We start from the raw sequence: 18,885 nt of genomic DNA, 5'->3' as shown, positions 1-18,885 counted from the left end.
GTGCATTTGCAGGCTCGCCTTGCTTGGTGAAACACTGGAAATCATCCCCGGAGGCTATACAAATGATTAGTTCTCATCCCTACTTTTCTCCCAGCTGTTTTTATCTCAGAACAACCTGACACATTGAGTTGAAAACAGCCAAAACATGTTTACACAAAAATGGCCTTTATTTTCTATCCATAAATATTTACATTATTATAGTAGCACCATGTCAGGTAAAGCCTGACTTAGTGTTTTATTGGCTGATAGTGTGTGTGAAGGAGTGTTATTGAAAGAGTGGTCTCCTGCAGTATTTTACACATACAGACCCTCCTGGACATCCTGGAATCAGACCCAACACACAAACACATGCACGCACGCACGCACACACACACACACACACGCGCACACACACACACACACACACACACACACACACACACACACACACACACACACACACACACACACACACACACACACACACACATACACACACACACACACACACACACACACATTACTGTGGTAGGCCTCTAAATTGAGACTTCCCATAGGGTCAAGTCCACAATGGGCGCCTGGAGGATACAGACACACGTGTGCATACAGACACATACACATCCACACACATCCACACACATCCACACACAGTGCCATGGGGATTCTGGCTTGTCCTCTGAGGCATCTCTGCACCAATCCACTCACTCATGGACAAGCTCAGTACTCACATCTCTCCTCTTCCCTCTCTCCCTCTCACTGACTTTCCCTCTTCTTCTATTGCTGTGTATTTCTTTTTGCTCTCTGCACGTCTCTCTCACTCTCTCCTCTCACTCTATTTTCTTCTCTTCCTCTCTTTCTCTCGGCCTGGCAGGCTGATAAAGAACTCCCAGAGGTTCAGAATAATCTACTGCTGTGGTCAAAAGAGAAAGCAACTGCTTCAATGATAGAAGGAGGGAATAGAATAGTACGCTGCTTTAGTTAGGAGATAAAGAGAATAAACTGAGCTTCTGCTAAAACACTGAGACTTAGGCGTTGATAGGGAGTGATATCACACAGATCGAGCATGATTAATGTCTGGCTGGGGGATTGTATTATAAAGTACCTCTTCCAAAGTGCATCGATGCTAATATCTTCATTGGAAAGGCTCTGAGCCGAGGAGTGGGCCCTACTGGCAGTCTTCAGAGAGAAGAGGGGGAAGTTGGCAGGTTTGATGAAAGGGTGTTCAGGGGGGAGTTGGGTGTCCCAATGCAGCTTGAAGACTGTGGCTTGAAGAGTGCTGCAGGCTTGGAGAGGGATGGGTGCTTCTCTGGTGTGTTTGTTAGAGAGAGGGATGCTTCTCTGGTGTGTTTGTTAGAGAGAGGGATGCTTCTCTGGTGTGTTTGTTAGAGAGAGGGATGCTTCTCTGGTGCATTTATGGGAATGGGGTTTGAGGGAAGCAGGGGAGGCCGGTGGAGGTAGAAATCGGAGGACGGGGCTCATTGTAATGCATGGAATGGAATGACGACTGATATCAAACTCCGCCAACCTCACTGTAGTACAGTCAGTGTGTTGTGCCAGATCAAAGAAGGGGTAGGGATATTACAATAAACCAAAAGTGTTGGCTAATGCTAATGCACAAAGATTTTGCATGACGCTGTGCAATAAATGGACTTGAAAGTAACGTTTTTGCATCTCATTTGAGTTTTGATAGAACTTGTATTGTTTTCGTTGTGGTAGGATTTGATTTTCTTTCGTTTTGTGATTCTGCTATATTTACTAGATTGACTTCCTTGCTGACCCATTCCCCTTCCCTGGCCTGGCATGTGGGAGAGTGTTCACCCTAAGTGGTGTGCAGCAGGACCTCTGCTGTGGCTATGTAGGAGTGTTGTTCAGGAGTGGTGTCCTGTCATTGTGCTGTGTAGGAGTGTTGTGTAGGAGTGTTGTGTAGGAGTGTTGTGTAGGAGTGTTGTTTAGGAGTGGTGTCCTGTCATTGTGCTGTGTAGGAGTGTTGTGTAGGAGTGTTGTTTAGGAGTGCTGTGTAGGAGTGTTGTCTAGGAGTGGTGTCCTGTCATTGTGCTGTGTAGGAGTGTTGTGTAGGAGTGTTGTTTAGGAGTGGTGTCCTGTCAGTGTGCTGTGTAGGTGTGTTGTTTATGTGTGTTGCCGTACGGGTGTGCTGTGTAGATGCTCTGTTTTGACTGCGTATGTGTTTTGTTTCGGTGTGTATTGTTTTGTTTCTCGGCTGCCGCTATGGCTGTAATTGCACAGCTGTTTTGTGTTAATGGTCTGTTTTGACTGCGTACGTGTTTTGTTTGGACAAATTGTATATTGTTTAACTCCTATGCCAGGCCTGTGGTTGTACAGGTGTATTGTAGGCTTATAGGACCTCTGCCGCGTCTGTGCAGGTGTGTTGTTTTGGGAGGCAGTGCTCGTCTTTGGGGTTTTTCCAACAGTTCCAAGGAGGCCCAGGGGAGAGGGGAATATTATTAATAATGCATTGTGTCACACTGAAATGGGTCCCCAGGCACCCCCTGCGCCAGTCACGCTCTCCTGAAATGTGGGCTCCCATCAGCCCTGAGCTTTCAGAACAATGACGGACACCGAGAGGACAGCACAGGGTTTTTTTCCACTGCTTTAGATATACTCCAAACAAAGTTAGGCCTACTGAAAAGTTTGAAACCCATACAACAATGGATGATAAAGAGAGGGATGTCAAAGCAAGAGCCATGAAACATTCTGTTTATCAGTTATTTCATACAAAGTTGTTTGGGAAGTTGAGCAAAAAAATAATTGCTTGGCTTGTGTAACCAGGGAGTAGCTAAAGGACTGTAGAATTTTAGGAAGGGCTGGTTATCTAACTAACTCTGAGCTAAATCGGCAGTGTAGGAGGATAGAGGCAGGGGGCGCCAGCAACCCTTTAGACTAGCATATCACAGTTATATATATATCATATATTATAATACAAGCTATAACTCAGTTAATCACACTATAAGACAATACTTAAACCCAATACTAGATTTGCTGTTAAACTAAACAATACAGACAACTAAACACACAGCAACTGTATCAAATATGAACAAACACATTTATTTATACAAATTATATACACATCCCAATATACTCCCTCCCCGCCGGCCACACACACACTCACTCACTCACTCACACACAGTACCTGGCCTGAAAAGGCTTAGAGTCCCGGACTGAAATGAGCGCGTTGAGGCCTGGTTGGAGCTCGCATGTGACTCGAGGAAGGCAGCAGACAAGGGGGGGGGAGTGACGTTGCAATTTGAAGGGAAAGGGGCGTCTTCGTAGCAAACGACGAGGTGTGAATGGCTCAGGTCCGGTGGTCCACGGTCAGCTCCGGTGGTGTCAGCGGTCGGTCGCAATCCACCTCGGAGGCGACGGCTCTGTCCGGCTTGGGTCTCGCTATGCGCCAACGTTAGCAGCCGGCGGCTAGCAAGGCTGGCTAACGGTGACACAGCTAAACTGGGCTAGCGCTGCCAACTCACCAAACTCCGAACTCCCGCTGCGATGCGGGTAGCCAGTGATTTACTATTAACACTCAGTCTCCCATTCTCCTTGTTGACTGTTGAGAGGTCTTCCGCAGCAAAGGAAACCAAGTACAGAGATTCAACTATCTATCGATTCAACTAGATTCTACTAATGTTTGCCCTCTGTCACAGTTGCAAACTCAATAATCACTCGTGTCTTCAGCTTCAGCACGGTGTGTGTCCACTGACTCCGCCCCCCTAGCTCGACTTCCGTAGCTATATATACCAACCGGACATACATCAAGTCACGTACGCCAATCAAAACCACGCCCACTAATCTGGCGCTTGCACAATACTGAACAAATCTAAGACAGAACTTATACAATTACAATAACAATACATACACCTTCATGAAAACGTACATGAATAGTATGGAAATAATTAAGGAAATAACAGGGGCAAAATAGGGCTGATTTGGGGAAACTAACTGGCTCTAAATTGTGGGCCTTCATAACAGCCGCCCCATGAAACCCTCGGTTTCATTTAACTATGGAAGGCACACTGGCTAGGCTGCTCTAGCAGCGTGAGGTATGAGGTGATAGTGTCCTTTGTAATTTGAGGGAGCTCAATCAGGCGTGCCACAGGTCGGGTGTAAGTGCGACCACCAACGTCCACGATGGCCGTCCGCACCCTTCCATCCGGACCCGGCAGGACCTTGGTCACTCTGCCTGTCTGCCAGGCGGCGCGTGGAAGGGACTGGTCGATCACCAGTACCACGGCACCTTCGGACAAGTTGTCTCTCTCCCTCGTCCACTTCTGCCTGACTTGCAGGGTCGGCAGGTAGTGCAGTATGAACTGCCTCCAAAACTGGTCCGCGAGCACCTGGCTGTGCCTCCACCATCTTCTTCCGGTGAGCTCTGCAGGGTCGTAGACTACCTGAGGCAGTGCAGAGTCTCGCCGCCCCATCAGCAAGAAGTTGGGCGTAATGGGATCCAGATCTGCTACATCACTGGAGGTATAGCCTAGGGGCCGGGAGTTCAAGATGCCCTCAATCTCTGCTAGTACAGTCTCGAGCACCTCATCGGTAGGCACCTTCTGTCCGAGAATGGTACGTAGGACGTTCTTTACTGAGCGAATCTCCCGCTCCCAGGCTCCCCCGAAGTGTGGAGCATTTGGGGGGTTGAACTCAAACTTCACTTGCTGGGAGGCGAGTCTGTCACGGGCCTCCTCAGTCATCGCAGCGTAGCTCGCCCTCAGCTCGGCCTCACCACCGACGAAGTTGGTGCCTCTGTCCGACCGGAGGGTCTTAGGGGTCCCTCGCCTGGAGGTGAACCTCTTGAAGGACATGAGGAAGCTGTCGCTTGTGAGCTGGTGCAGAACTTCAAGGTGCATTGCTCTCGTCGTCAGGCACGTGTAGATGATGCCCCACCGCTTTTCGGAGGCTCGCCGGTTTCGGACTAGGAGTGGCCCGAAACAGTCGACCCCAGTAGAGTGGAACGGAGCCTGTCTCAGTCGCAGCCGGTCCTCGGGCAGATCGGACATCATGGGCTGCGGCGGCGTGGCTCGCCACCTCTGGCAGTCCGAGCAGGACCTTTGATATCTCCGTACCGCCTCCCGTCCATGGAGTATCCAGAATCTCCGTCGTACCTCCGCGAAGACACGCTCTCCACCCGCGTGCTGCACTTTGTCATCATGGTGCTTGATGACCAATCTGGTGACCTGATGCTTAGTGGGAAGCACGATGGGATGCTTCGTGTCTAGGTCTAGATCTTGAGCGCGGCGCAGTCTGCCACCCACGCGAATGAGAACACCGTCGAGCTCTGGAGCTAAGCCGCGGAGTCTACTGTCCGAGGGGATCGGCTTCCCTTTCTCGAGACACTCCAGCTCTCGGGAGAAGGCATCCTGTTGGGCACTCTGCAGCACCAGGAGCTCCGCCGCGGTGTAATCTTCGGCGCTGAGCGTAGTATCTAGGGGTAGACCGGCCTTGGAGCAGAACATCCTCTTCTGCAGCTCTTCGAGCGTCTCACACTCCTCTCCCGGAGTAGTCTCAGGGTCTACGACCTGGGTGGCTCCGCAGAACAACGTCTTACGCAGCTCTTTGTCCTCTCTGTCTTCTGCTAACGCCGGCGTGGCTGGCCACTCTGACTCCCGCTCCTGTAGGAAGTCTGGTCCCGTGTGATACAGGTGGGGCTCAGCCAGATCCTGGAGAGTTGCCCCTCTCGTGATGACGTCAGCAGGGTTCCTCTTGGTGTCTACATAACGCCAGCAGTTCACCTCAGTCAACTCCAGAATCTCTGCGACTCGGGTGCCCACGAACACCTTATACCGACATGAGCTGGACTTCAACCACTGGAGGACGGTAGTTGAGTCTGACCACATGGTGACGCTCATCAGAGGTAGCTGGAGCTCGTCGAGCAGGAACCTTCCCAGTTGCGCGCCGTTCAGGGCAGCACACAGCTCCAGTCTTGGGATGGACTGTTGCTTTTTCGGCGCCACTCGGGAACGTGCCAGGACAAACGAGACGTGGACTTCACCTCCAAGCTCTGCCGCTCTGACGTATGCCACGGACCCGTACGCCATCTCCGAGGCGTCGCAGAATACATGTAGCGTGATGACACTCCTCTCTAGGTCCGTGGAGGGAGGGAAGTAGCTCCGCTGCAGCTTGATGTGCTGGAGAGTGGGAAGTTCCTGCTCCCAGGCCTTCCACTTCTCTTCTAGGTGACGAGGCAGAGGATCGTCCCATCCTCGTTCTTGGGCCCACAGCTCCCGGACAAGCACCTTGGCCATCGTCGTGAAGGGAGCGATATATCCCAGTGGGTCGTACTGGCTCGCTAGAGTGCTGTATATCGTTCTCATCGTGACGCGTTGGGGCTTGGCAGGCTTATTGCGATAGCGTAGAGTGTCGGTCTGGAACTGCCAGATAAGTCCGAGCGTCATCTCCTGAGCATCATCTGGTGAGTGAGAGACCCAAGCCTCGCTGCTGGTCGAGGTGGCCTCCTTCGGGAGGTCTCTGATGACTTGCGGGTCGTTGCTGGCCCACTGGCAGATCTCAAATCCACCCTCCTGGAGATGAGCACGCAGGTCCTGGACTAGCTGACGGGCTTCCGTGGCTGTCTTCGAACTGTGGAGGCAGTTGCCCACGTAAAAGCTCTTATGGACGGCGTCAAACACTCCAGGAGGTGCCGTCTCCTGCGCGGCGTGAGTCTGTAGCGCATAGGTGGCGCAACAGGGGCTGCAGGTTGTCCCGAAGGGTAGCACCTCCCACTGGTAGATAGAGGGGTCGGGGTCGCTCGGGTCCTCTCTCCAGAGAAACCTCATGAGTGGCTTGTCTTCCTCCAACATCCTGACCTGGTGAAACATTCGCTTAATGTCACCACTGACTGCGATCGGCTGCTGACGGAATCGCACCAGAACTCCCAAGAGGGCTGGGGTCAAGGTTGGACCAGGGAGAAGATAGTGGTTGAGGTTGAGCTTCCCCACCTGGTAGCTACAGTTGAAGACCACTCGGTTCTTCCCGTTGTGGTGAACATTGTGGTGCGGGAGGTACCAAGACTCGGCACTCTGGTTCGCCTCGGCTGGCTCAAGCTTCTTCACCAGACCGGACTCCGTCAGTTTCTTCATCTCCGTTCTGTAAGAAGCAGCAAGGACCTCGTCCTTCCTCATACGCTTCTCAGTGCTGGTCAGACACTGTAGGACGGTTCGAGGGGATACTCGAAACTCTGGCATGGGTTCTCTTCGGAGTAGTGGTGTGACGTATCTCTTCACGCCCTGGACTTCGATACGCACTGTCTTTGCTTTAAGGAGGTCTATGGCGTAGACGTCCTCCTTTGACCGTACGTAGAGCTTCTCATTCTTGTAGGGCGCAACGTCTAGCGTCCACAGCTTCTGGACGTTGTCTAGTAGCGCCGCATTCATGGAGTCCACACTGGTGTGAAGGCAGTTGATGGTCTGCACTTCTTCGGTTCGGACATGGAGGGATGACGTAGCTCTCCCGTCTCTATCTCTCCACTCGGTAGCGCCTTGGAGGGCCCACCCAAGCGCAGTCTTAACAGCCATCGGGCAGCCTCGTGGTCCTCTCAGCGGAGGACGGAGCGACACGATCAGTGCAGCGTTGTCCGAGCCGATGAGAAGGGTTGGCTCCGCTCCTTCTATCGGATGTAGGTCTACTCGCCGTAGGTGGGAATATCTTGCGCGTAATCTCTCCAGGGGGTAGTCGTAGCGGGAGAGCGCTAGCTGGTCTGCGGTGAAGACATTCTGAAGCCGATATCTGTCCGACGGCCGCCCCGCCGGGGAGATAGAGAAGTTGATTCTCGCCCCGGTGACCTCTTTAAAGTCGCGACGTATCGTGCGCAGAGTCAGCTTCTCCTCAGTCCCTTGGAGCCCCAACTGGCGCACTGCCTCCTGGAGAAGGATGGTCCGTTCCGACCCGTCGTCTAGAACGGCGTACGTGTCGTACACAGCGTTGTTGTGGTGAAGTCGGACCTTCACCACCTTCAGTAGGACCTTGGAGCCGCTGCTCTGGGTTGGGTCTAGATAGTAGACAGGTGTTTCCTCTTCCGGTGCGCTACCGGACCTAGGGCTTCTGGTGCCCTCCGTGGACCTGGCGAGGGAGACCTCGTGTAGGATGTTGAGGTGGACCTCCTCACAGCGGTTGCACTTTCTCCTCAAGGTGCAGTTCTTAGCCAGATGGTCGCGCCCACAGTTCCAGCACCTCTTGTTCTCCTCGAGCCACCTCTGCTTGGCCTCGGTACTCAGGTTGTTGAAGTCACTGCACTCATTGAACCAGTGCTCGCTGGTGCAGTACGGACATGGCGGTGGACCTCTCCGTCCCTTTTGAGGGGGTTGAGAGGAATCCTTTCCCTCAGGTCGGGCTTTCCTCTCTCTCCGAGGCTCCTCCTCCGTGTGCAGCACTCCTACTGGGCGTCCTCTGTTCGAGCTCGGCCTGTCCCAGCGGTCTCCCTTCTCCCTCTCCTTCTTCGGCTCAGCGTAACCCATGGCGTCTACGTTGGTGTCATGCACTTCCTCCAGTAGGAACTCCGCGAAGGCAGCCATGCTCAGACCCAACTTCCCGGGGTTACGAACGCGCTGCTGTCGCCGGAACCTCTCCTGCCGGAAGCGTGGGATCTTGCGGAGCAGCCGCTCTACGTTGGAGGTGCTGTTGATCTCGCTGGCGCCAGCTGGGCCCTGCGTCTTCAGCATTCCAACCAAGGTGTGCACGCGGAGCGCGAAGTCATCCAGCGCCCGTTCATCCTTGATGGGGGCCTGCTGTTCGAGGGCTTGCAGTTCAGCAAGGGCGTGGTTCCAGGGACGACCGTAGCGGGCATCCAAGTCGGCGAGCGCTCTGGTGTAAGGTGTCGGTGCGGAGGCATGGGCCAGAACCATGTTGTGGGCTCTGGGGTTCCTCACATGCTGAAGGAGAATCGCATATTTGTAGGACTCTGAGCAGGAGTCGTCCAAGAGCGTGTCTAGGCAGATGCGTAGTTCCACATACTGGCTCCTGTCCTCGTCCTTGAAGAAGGGGAACTTGGGTCCCTCCACCTGGGGAAACATCCTGTAGTGGATGATCGGGGCTGGAGTGACGGTCTGGGTGTCCGGCCTGCATGCCTTTTGGTTCACTGGAGGACCTAGGGGTGTGCTACGCTCTTGGGGAATGGCTCCCCTCCCGGGCAGCGACGCTGGCTCCCTCTGGGCCGCGTAGCGGTCGGGTCCCTGGTCCTCTTCCTTCAAGGTGGTCAGCTGGGCCTGTAGTTGGACAGTCATGGCGGGGGTCATGGAGCCATCGGCGGGGGGTTCAGGAGATGGCACTCGAGAGGGCCGTGCGGATGATGCTCTGGAGCTACGGGCCGACGGAGCTCTGCTGATGCACACGTCGCGCATGGTCTGCATCACTTCCTCCATCTTCTCCGCGTGCAGTTGCTCTCTCGCCATCTGGAGGCGGTCGCGCTCCATCTGGAGGCGTTCACGTTCTAGCGCCTCCTGGCGCTGCCTCTCCGCCGCGCGTTCCGCCCCCTCCATCTGGAGGCGCTCGCGCTCGAACTGGATGCGTTCCCTCTCTAACGCCTCCTGGCGCTGTCTCTCCGCCGCACGTTCCCTCTCTAACGCCTCCTGGCGCTGTCTCTCCGCCGCACGTTCCGCTCCTTCCATCTGGAGGCGTTCACGCTCGAACTGGAGGCGTTCCCGCTCTAACGCCATCTCGGCCTGTTGGCGCATACATTCTGACAGCGCGGCACTACTCCCTCTGGAGTGCATGCTATCCGCCCCAGAGGCAGAACTGCCCACGGAAACCCTGGACCGGGAGGAAGCCACTGAACGGCAGGAGCTAGGTCTCGAGCGCGCCGTACTGGGAGGCAGATCGTTAAGGCTGAGGCCCTCCCTCTTCCGCCCGCAGGCGCTGTCAGACCGGGCCTCTCCTTCCTGCTCTTCCGTTTCTACGGCAAAACCCTGCTGTTCTGCCATCTCATCCTCAGGCTGGTGCTCTTTGATGGCTGTCTCGGTGCTAGCCACCCGCGCGCCGGCGGACACCTCGGCCTCTCCGACCACTGTATCCCGTGGAGTGCGCTCCTCACTACCACTCAGTGAGCTTTCGAGCTCAAGCTCATACTCTTGTAACCTCTGAGGCAACCGCGGGACTCTCTGTGGTCGTGGCTCTGGCTCAGGGGGCGGAGAAGGGGGGGTAACTGTCTTGTCTGGTTGGCTGCGCTCAGCCATGCTATCACTACACAACCTATCCGGCTCGAAGGACCAATTGTAACCAGGGAGTAGCTAAAGGACTGTAGAATTTTAGGAAGGGCTGGTTATCTAACTAACTCTGAGCTAAATCGGCAGTGTAGGAGGATAGAGGCAGGGGGCGCCAGCAACCCTTTAGACTAGCATATCACAGTTATATATATATCATATATTATAATACAAGCTATAACTCAGTTAATCACACTATAAGACAATACTTAAACCCAATACTAGATTTGCTGTTAAACTAAACAATACAGACAACTAAACACACAGCAACTGTATCAAATATGAACAAACACATTTATTTATACAAATTATATACACATCCCAATATACTCCCTCCCCGCCGGCCACACACACACTCACTCACTCACTCACACACAGTACCTGGCCTGAAAAGGCTTAGAGTCCCGGACTGAAATGAGCGCGTTGAGGCCTGGTTGGAGCTCGCATGTGACTCGAGGAAGGCAGCAGACAAGGGGGGGGGAGTGACGTTGCAATTTGAAGGGATAGGGGCGTCTTCGTAGCAAACGACGAGGTGTGAATGGCTCAGGTCCGGTGGTCCACGGTCAGCTCCGGTGGTGTCAGCGGTCGGTCGCAATCCACCTCGGAGGCGACGGCTCTGTCCGGCTTGGGTCTCGCTATGCGCCAACGTTAGCAGCCGGCGGCTAGCAAGGCTGGCTAACGGTGACACAGCTAAACTGGGCTAGCGCTGCCAACTCACCAAACTCCGAACTCCCGCTGCGATGCGGGTAGCCAGTGATTTACTATTAACACTCAGTCTCCCGTTCTCCTTGTTGACTGTTGAGAGGTCTTCCGCAGCAAAGGAAACCAAGTACAGAGATTCAACTATCTATCGATTCAACTAGATTCTACTAATGTTTGCCCTCTGTCACAGTTGCAAACTCAATAATCACTCGTGTCTTCAGCTTCAGCACGGTGTGTGTCCACTGACTCCGCCCCCCTAGCTCGACTTCCGTAGCTATATATACCAACCGGACATACATCAAGTCACGTACGCCAATCAAAACCACGCCCACTAATCTGGCGCTTGCACAATACTGAACAAATCTAAGACAGAACTTATACAATTACAATAACAATACATACACCTTCATGAAAACGTACATGAATAGTATGGAAATAATTAAGGAAATAACAGGGGCAAAATAGGGCTGATTTGGGGAAACTAACTGGCTCTAAATTGTGGGCCTTCATAACAGCTTGTCTATGTTGTGTTCTCTGAGGCATGGAGGGACAGTAGAGTTCTCTTTGGACAACAGAATGAATGAATGAATGAATGAATGAATGAATGAATGAATGGTCTTTATTGTCATTGATATAGTACAGGTACCAAACAACGAAATTTGGGAGGGGTGGCTCCCCTGGTGCTAGGAAAGAAAAGAAAAACAAAAAAAACAAGAAGGGAAAGGAGCTGGTTTACATAAATAAAGGCTATGTACACTATCCACTATACTATACTGTACAGATAAGACGACTAGGGTTGTCATATTGCACATAGTGTTATTGCACATTCATTTAAAGTGTTGCAGTTTGCAGGCTTGAAATGTACACATTTGTGCCTCAGCACTACACCTGATTTTTTCAATCCAGCAGCTGCCATCAATCCGTCCAGTGTGTAACAGCTTATGAGTCTTGGTGGCATGTTCTGATGCTGTGTTCTGCATATTGCGATCTGATGTAATGATCTGACTTTTCTTTCGAAAAATTTGAATACATTTCCACGTTGTTGAAAATCAATGACACAGTCAACTAACACGGCTTGTTTTGTGTGCCTGCTAACAATGTAAAGTAGTGTTATAGTTAACTAGGTTGCACTGGTGAATGCTCACCGAATCCATTACGTTGCAGTATTGTGGCTTGACTAGCAAGTTTGTGTTGTGATTCTCAACAACGTTGAAACGTAGTTCCATGTTTCAAAAGAAAAGAAGTCTGAACATTTTGATTGGTTGCCGATATGTGGACCAAAAGACTAGAACGTGTCACATTGGTGGCGTGTTGGTGGCGGGTTGGTGGCGACATGTTAGAAGCAGGCAAAATGGTCCCTGTCCAAACAAAATAGAAAAAGGAAAAAAAAGGAAAAAACTGTTGCAGATTTTGTGTTGGCAGCCTTTTATTTTGAAACAGGATTTTGTGGTGACGGGACTTTTTGGGGGTAAAAAAGCAAACGAAGGAAGCAGTGCCAGAATGAAAAAAGCATCAACATCATTACTCACCTCATTGGGTCAAGTAATTGTTTTTGGCAACAAAAGTTTGAAGTAAAAAGTGAACAAATCTGAATAAACTTGACACTTTAGAACTTAGAACGTGAAAAAAACACTTTTAAGCTAAGCTTTCTCCTTTCTTTAACACTTGCAATGTTCGTTGGGTATTTCTGGCTGTGCAAAAAACTGATAGCGAGTAATGTCTTGAAGCCAATAGTACTTAGTTAGCCACCGAGTTGCACAATCATTGTCTTAGTCTCCATCATAGAGTCAGCAAGTTAACAAAAGAAGAGGCCATAAAAGTGTTTTTTAAAGGACTGCCAAGAACTGTAAGTAAGGTTCTTGGCAGCTGCCAGCACACTACCCCAGGCAATCTAGCTGGCAAATGGGAATGCTTTCAGCTTAGATGTCTGGTTAACGTCATCTCAGTGATTATGGGTCATGAAGGTGTGTTGCATGTGACTTTGTGGCAGGAGAGTGACAGCGATGGACAGATAGACAGGCAGAGACAATATATATACACACCTGTATATATATATATAGTATATAGTATATACACTTGCCTTTAATACTTTTAATTGCTTTTAATTACTGTTTACTGACTGTGCTTTTGTTTTACTTACTGTATTCTGTTATTCTATTATCTATTCTTATTCTCTCCATGGAATGTAATGTCTTTGAGTACTGAGAAAAGCGTAAACCAAATAATTGCATTATTATTATGCTTTAGTTGTCATAGTAATGGCAATTGCTGTGTGCGTAGAACATTGAGAAGGCCATTGTGATTGATGTAGGTTACCTTTAATTAATATGCATCTGGATGTAGGTTACCACAGAATCTTTTAAAGAAAATATAGGTAGGCATCGCCCTTGGCAGCAAACTCGGCGGGGAGTTGCTACCCACTTTGGAACTCCAAAACTGTCTCAACTAACATGTAGATTCTGTTGGCAGAATGTTTTGGAATCACCATCCTCAATGATATGTCAATGTACTTTAAGATTCCACACTGACTCTATTGGTGGTCTGTCTGCTCAGTCCATATTCAAGACTATAAAATACATTTGGAATCCTAACGTTTTACCTCATCTTCATGTCAACGCTGTCCCTCCTCTCAAAAGGTTGACTGATAATGCACCAGTATTATCTTGGGGGTATTATTCATGTTCTTATCAGAGCTTATATGAATCAGCTTACGAAGTCATTAAAAAAAGTACCATGATAACCACAATGGGTGAGCAAACACAACGATAGAATTGTGAGGGTATAGAGGGCTATTTATTTATAGCTTTATAATGTGCCTATAATTCGGCAGGGATTTCCCATTTACTTTGCAATGCCCACTGACTCAAAGTTAGTCTCAGCCAGCATAGTGTCTGTTTGGGTCTGGGTCATCGGTGCAGTGTGGATCTCGGGTGGCAGGTCTGGCACACCGGGCAGCTGCCCGTCTGTCTGCAGCCGGACTGGATTCCTGCTCAACAAGGTCTGTGAGACTGATGCCTGTCAGGATGGAGAGAGAGGTGGTTGAGTTGAGGACAGGAGGAATAGAGGTGGTTGAGTTCACATCAAAGGAACAGACACATTTATCTGTGAATATCTGTTCCCAGCATCCACATAGTTAGAGTAAGAATCATGGCCTCACCAGGGCTGAATGCCCACCTGCAGAGATCTGTCCGATCTGTATGTGTATTCGCTGTTTGAGAGAAGCTTTGAATCCTAAGCAACCTGTCAAGTGGAACATGCTGTTTGAAGTACAGTAGACCAATATACAGCACTATGGCAGGTCTGAAGTTGTTTGCTGGAAAATCTTGTTATTGCATCGGTGAAGTTGGGGGCTCAGATTTTCCTCTTTTGCGACTTTTGACAAGCCATGACTTCCCACTTAAAATATGGCTTTTGGTCATTCATTTCAAAATTAAAATGAAGCTTTTCTAACATGACTTTAAAGTCCTAAATATAAAACAAAGTGTGGGTAGGCCTAAAAAAAAGCTATTCAAGTACTTTGCTGCATATGCTCAGCAAAATGTGAATATGGCATCTCTCCTGAAGAGTTCTCTATGACACAGACAGTAATACCCAGTGTCAGTGGAATGTAAAATATGCATATTATAAACATGTACCATAGAAAATTGCACTTGTCTCCTCTGGGAGCAGTAGAGACTAAATTAATAATGGAAAGGCAAACTTGCTGTAGGCATTGCATTTTTTAAGCGGAAAACACTCCTCTACTTTGCAGAAGATTTATTTTCCATTCCCCTGTCCTTTCCATTATGACTTAGCATTTTGTTCTTTTTTTTCTCTTCGCTTTGTTTTTTACGTCAGCTCATTAAATGTACAGTATTTTTCGTATAGGTCGCATAAGGCCTGAGTTGACATACACCCTCCGCATGCACGCACACACTCACACACACACACACACACACACACACACACACACACACACACGCACACACACACACACACACACACACACACACACACACGCCTTATCTGTGTCACACACTCTGCCAGAACAGGTGTTACAAATGCAGAGAGGTAGCCATAGAGGAAATGTGTTCAGAGTGGATAGTGAGAGGTGGCTATCGCTGCAATTTCAGTGATGTCAGTGATCTCCCCTTTCTTACCTCTCTCCATTTCCTCCTTTGCTCTCCAGGGTCGTGAACTATATGTAAGTCGTTGGTGGTATTGTGGTGTCATGAGTCATGCTCTAGTCTTGACACAATATAATGAAAGACAGTCAAGTAGTGACACTGCAACCAGTGGTTTAGTCTACGTGATATGCAGGACTACGCCGTATACCCACTCGACTACACCACTGACTGCAACTACTCTACATTCAGTGCTGATTAACCAATCACATTCCTGCCACCACAGCCTTCATCTTTGGTGTGTGTGTCCTAGGGGATGACTCACTCTTACTTGTCGGTGACAATATTTAGAAGGCAGACACACTTCAGGGTTTCCTACTCAGTGTTTATTCAGTAAATTTGTCATTGAACATGATATTCATTTGTCACTAGCAGCATTTGGGGACTTTCACACAAATTCATTAATCAAATAGCTTTGATGCAAGCTATTCAAGCTTCAATTAGTAGTATCTTGGCGCCATGTATGTGTTTTCTTTTTATAGAAGTCATCCTCCATTCCGACTGCTGGGTTAGAGAGGAGCTTTCCCTCTAGGATTCCGTGCTCTTTCAGTCTGAAAGAGCCAATGCACACACACCCAAATACAATTTGTCTCGATAATGAAGCCCAAGAATGCATAATAAAGTAAACAAGATTGCCATGCAATATCAAAAGACCAATTTGCATTGTTCCCATTCTCCAGAATAACATTGCTTCATTTATCATAACCAGAGAGCTTTGGAGAGGCACCAGTGGAGAAGAATGAATGAACGAATGTAAATGTATTTAGTATTCCCTCACATCTCGTCTGTCTTATTGATGAATACTCTTCGCCCTGCCTCTCCCGTGTCTCTGACTTGGCACGCATGGTGAATACTGAACATTCTACATTCTTATTGTAGTGTCAGAAAAAACCCACCCATCGATTATCTGAATTGACGTTGTCAAAACACAGCTTTTGTTTCTGAGCGGGGAGAATAGCGGATTCCGGCGTCGTCTGCTTCTGTGCATTAAACCTTCCTACGGGTTCAATTCAGAACAGGGCCATATGTGTTTCTAGCGCTCAAGTGGTGAAAGACCTTGGTGCCGGTGGGGACAAAGCCCATAAAGCGTCTGGCAAAACCGCTGGAAACGCAACACAATGTTATACAAAGCACAGAGACACGGTGCCCTATTCCCACGCACCTCTTCCCTCAATTCTGTGACATGTATTCACCACCACTGTTTCAGCTCGATAGCTTTCCTCTGGGATCAGGAAAACAACATTATTTAGATTCCATAGAACACGGTGTTGAAACAGACATGAACTCTGCTGCATAATGATTCATATTTCTATTGTCCTACTGTGTGTAGATGTTGGATATAATTTCTTCGTCTGATGATTGTCAAAAATGAGGAAAAGTCTTGAGCAAAGTTTAAGACTGTTTAATCAAAAAAGACAGCAAACAGGTCATCACAGCATCTGGTCGTCAACACAGGCATCTGGGTGGGTCAGGAACGAAAGAGACTGAACCTGGCTTTCTCTCCGGATTTTATACCTGTTTCATGTCACATTTAAGCCAACCCCAACACAGTATTTGGTCAATCCTTGTTTCATAGTTCTTGGCCAATGATGACCCTTCCTCCTCAGCCTTTGCCCTAATAAGGAGCTGATCGATCGTTCCTCAACCTCTGTGTGTGTGTGTATGTGTGTGCACGTGCGTGTGCGTGTCTGTGTGTGTGTGTGTGTGTGTTTGACCATGTGGTCTGTCGTAAAACCCCCTTGTTTCAGAGAACATGTCTGTACGCCCAAAAAGGAGCGGTCAGGCAAGTATTGCAAGTATTACAAGAAAGTTGCCTTGGAACAAGGCGTCTGCCAAATGCCAACAATGTAAATGTAAATGTTACAAAGCCTTATACAAATTCATGGTGTGTGTGTTTCAAGTAACTTAAACTTAATCAGGAGGGGAGAGACTCAGAGTATGTGTGTGTGTGTGGGTGCTTACAATCGGTCCCAACCCCCATGGGCGCCTTGCTGGCTGCCATAAAAACCCCCTTGGGCCCTAATGTAATTCATGGTAAAATACACCACATAGATTTAGCTGTAACACTTTTTTTTGTGTGTGAACATACAATAGGAAATAATTTGTGTAAAGCCCATAATTGCTCCCTTTCTACCCAGCCTCTTAAGATAGGTATGGTCTGTACGGTGACTGGTTCCATTCCCGGATGTGAGCTGGTGATTGGAGGGTTGCTAAAAAACCCACATCTAACTGGCCAGCGACTACATGACTATGACTAATGACAAGAGAATAAACAAACACTGAATAAAAGCCTCATACATGGCTAGTCATACCCCAAAATTGCCCAATTAGCTACTAATCCCACAGTACTCCCACAATAGCGTGATATCATCAACATTCTGAAAATAGGGGGGGGCAGATATGAGCGCAACAGAACACTATTCTCTCCTTTTCTCTGAGGCAACGACACGATCCCCTTATCATCATGTAATTGCACTCCCAGTACAGTCAGAGATAAATCCACACTGTTGGAATTCTGTCTCCTATACAGTACGACTCATATATCATTAGTTCTGTCTCCTATACAGTACAACTCATATATCATTAGTTCATTGTTGCTTTGGATTTCTTGCAGGCTTCCAGCTGCAGCTACTATACAGAGAGTGTAGTGTGGTCTGGTGTCTGCTCCAGGCTGCTTCTCATCTCACTAGTTTGTTTGGTTCAAAGATGAGGCTCAGAAAAGCTCCTTAATATGTCTCCTTTATTGGCTCACAGTTGATGTTTTCAGGGCAGGTGGTTTATTAAAGATAGCCGTGTGTGTGTGTGTGTGTGTGTGTGTGTGTCTGTGAAGAATGTATGTAACAACCGCTGCAGAAGAAGGGAGTGACACAAGTCCTACATGCAAATGTCAATCAGTATCAGCACTCTCCATCACTCTGCACCAGCTAGTATGGAAACTAGGCGTCGCCCGACACTTGCTACGGAGACAGTATAGAACCCATTAATACGAACACTCCTGAATACGTTGCCGGCTGCCCGGCTCTCACCCTACGCCTCGGGCCCGATCCGGTTCTCTCATGCCCTCAGTGGATAGCTGCTGCGTCGTTCCCCCCTCTGTCTTCTCTGGAGCTCTGGTTTGTGTGTTCCCCAGGGCCTAGCTAGACGCCCAGCTGCGCCGCTTCCGCTGATTAGCCTCTGGCCCGCTCCCTGCAGACTGCGAGATGCAGGGCAGCTGTGTGAGGAGGCAGCAGGCCCTGTCTGGGTTGCGCTGTCCGTGGTGCTGCAGGCACTGATCCCCTGGTCGATAGGCAGGGTTGCCACAGTGTGTACATATGTTGTGTCTTGTGTGTGTGTGTGTGTGTGTGTGTGTGTGTGTGTGTGTGTGTGTGTGTGTCTGTGTGTGTGTGTGTATGTGTGTGTGTGTGTGTGTGTGTGTGTGTGTGTGTGTCTGTATGTGAGTCAACCATGAAGACCCCAAACGCAACCACACATCCTTTGTACTAATTTTACCTCCCTGAGGACCATTCACTTATTTTTTTCTTGTTGCTGTTTGTTTTGCCTTTTATGAAGAAAAAAAAAAGACTTCTTTACCGGTGACAAAGATTTATGGAACGCTGGGAAAAATGTCAACTCCCCCAGAGACCCACACACAGGTCAGACACTAGTCTAGACACACCCTCCGATATAATAGGACGTGTTAGTTATCTCCCCAAACCCAATTGATTGCTTTGGAGTAATCAACCTCTCTGTTACAAATGAGATCATGTGTCTTCACCATTATCACACTGAGGCATTGTCCTGATGTGAGCAGCTACACATATATAGATTCTGAGTTAGATGTGGGCCTTTTTTCGATTACC

Source organism: Nansenia antarctica (genome assembly GCF_963989245.1).
Source record: "Nansenia antarctica genome assembly, chromosome: 11".
Taxonomy (NCBI): Eukaryota; Metazoa; Chordata; class Actinopteri; order Argentiniformes; family Microstomatidae; genus Nansenia; species Nansenia antarctica.
Note: the sequence above shows the minus strand (reverse complement) of the source record.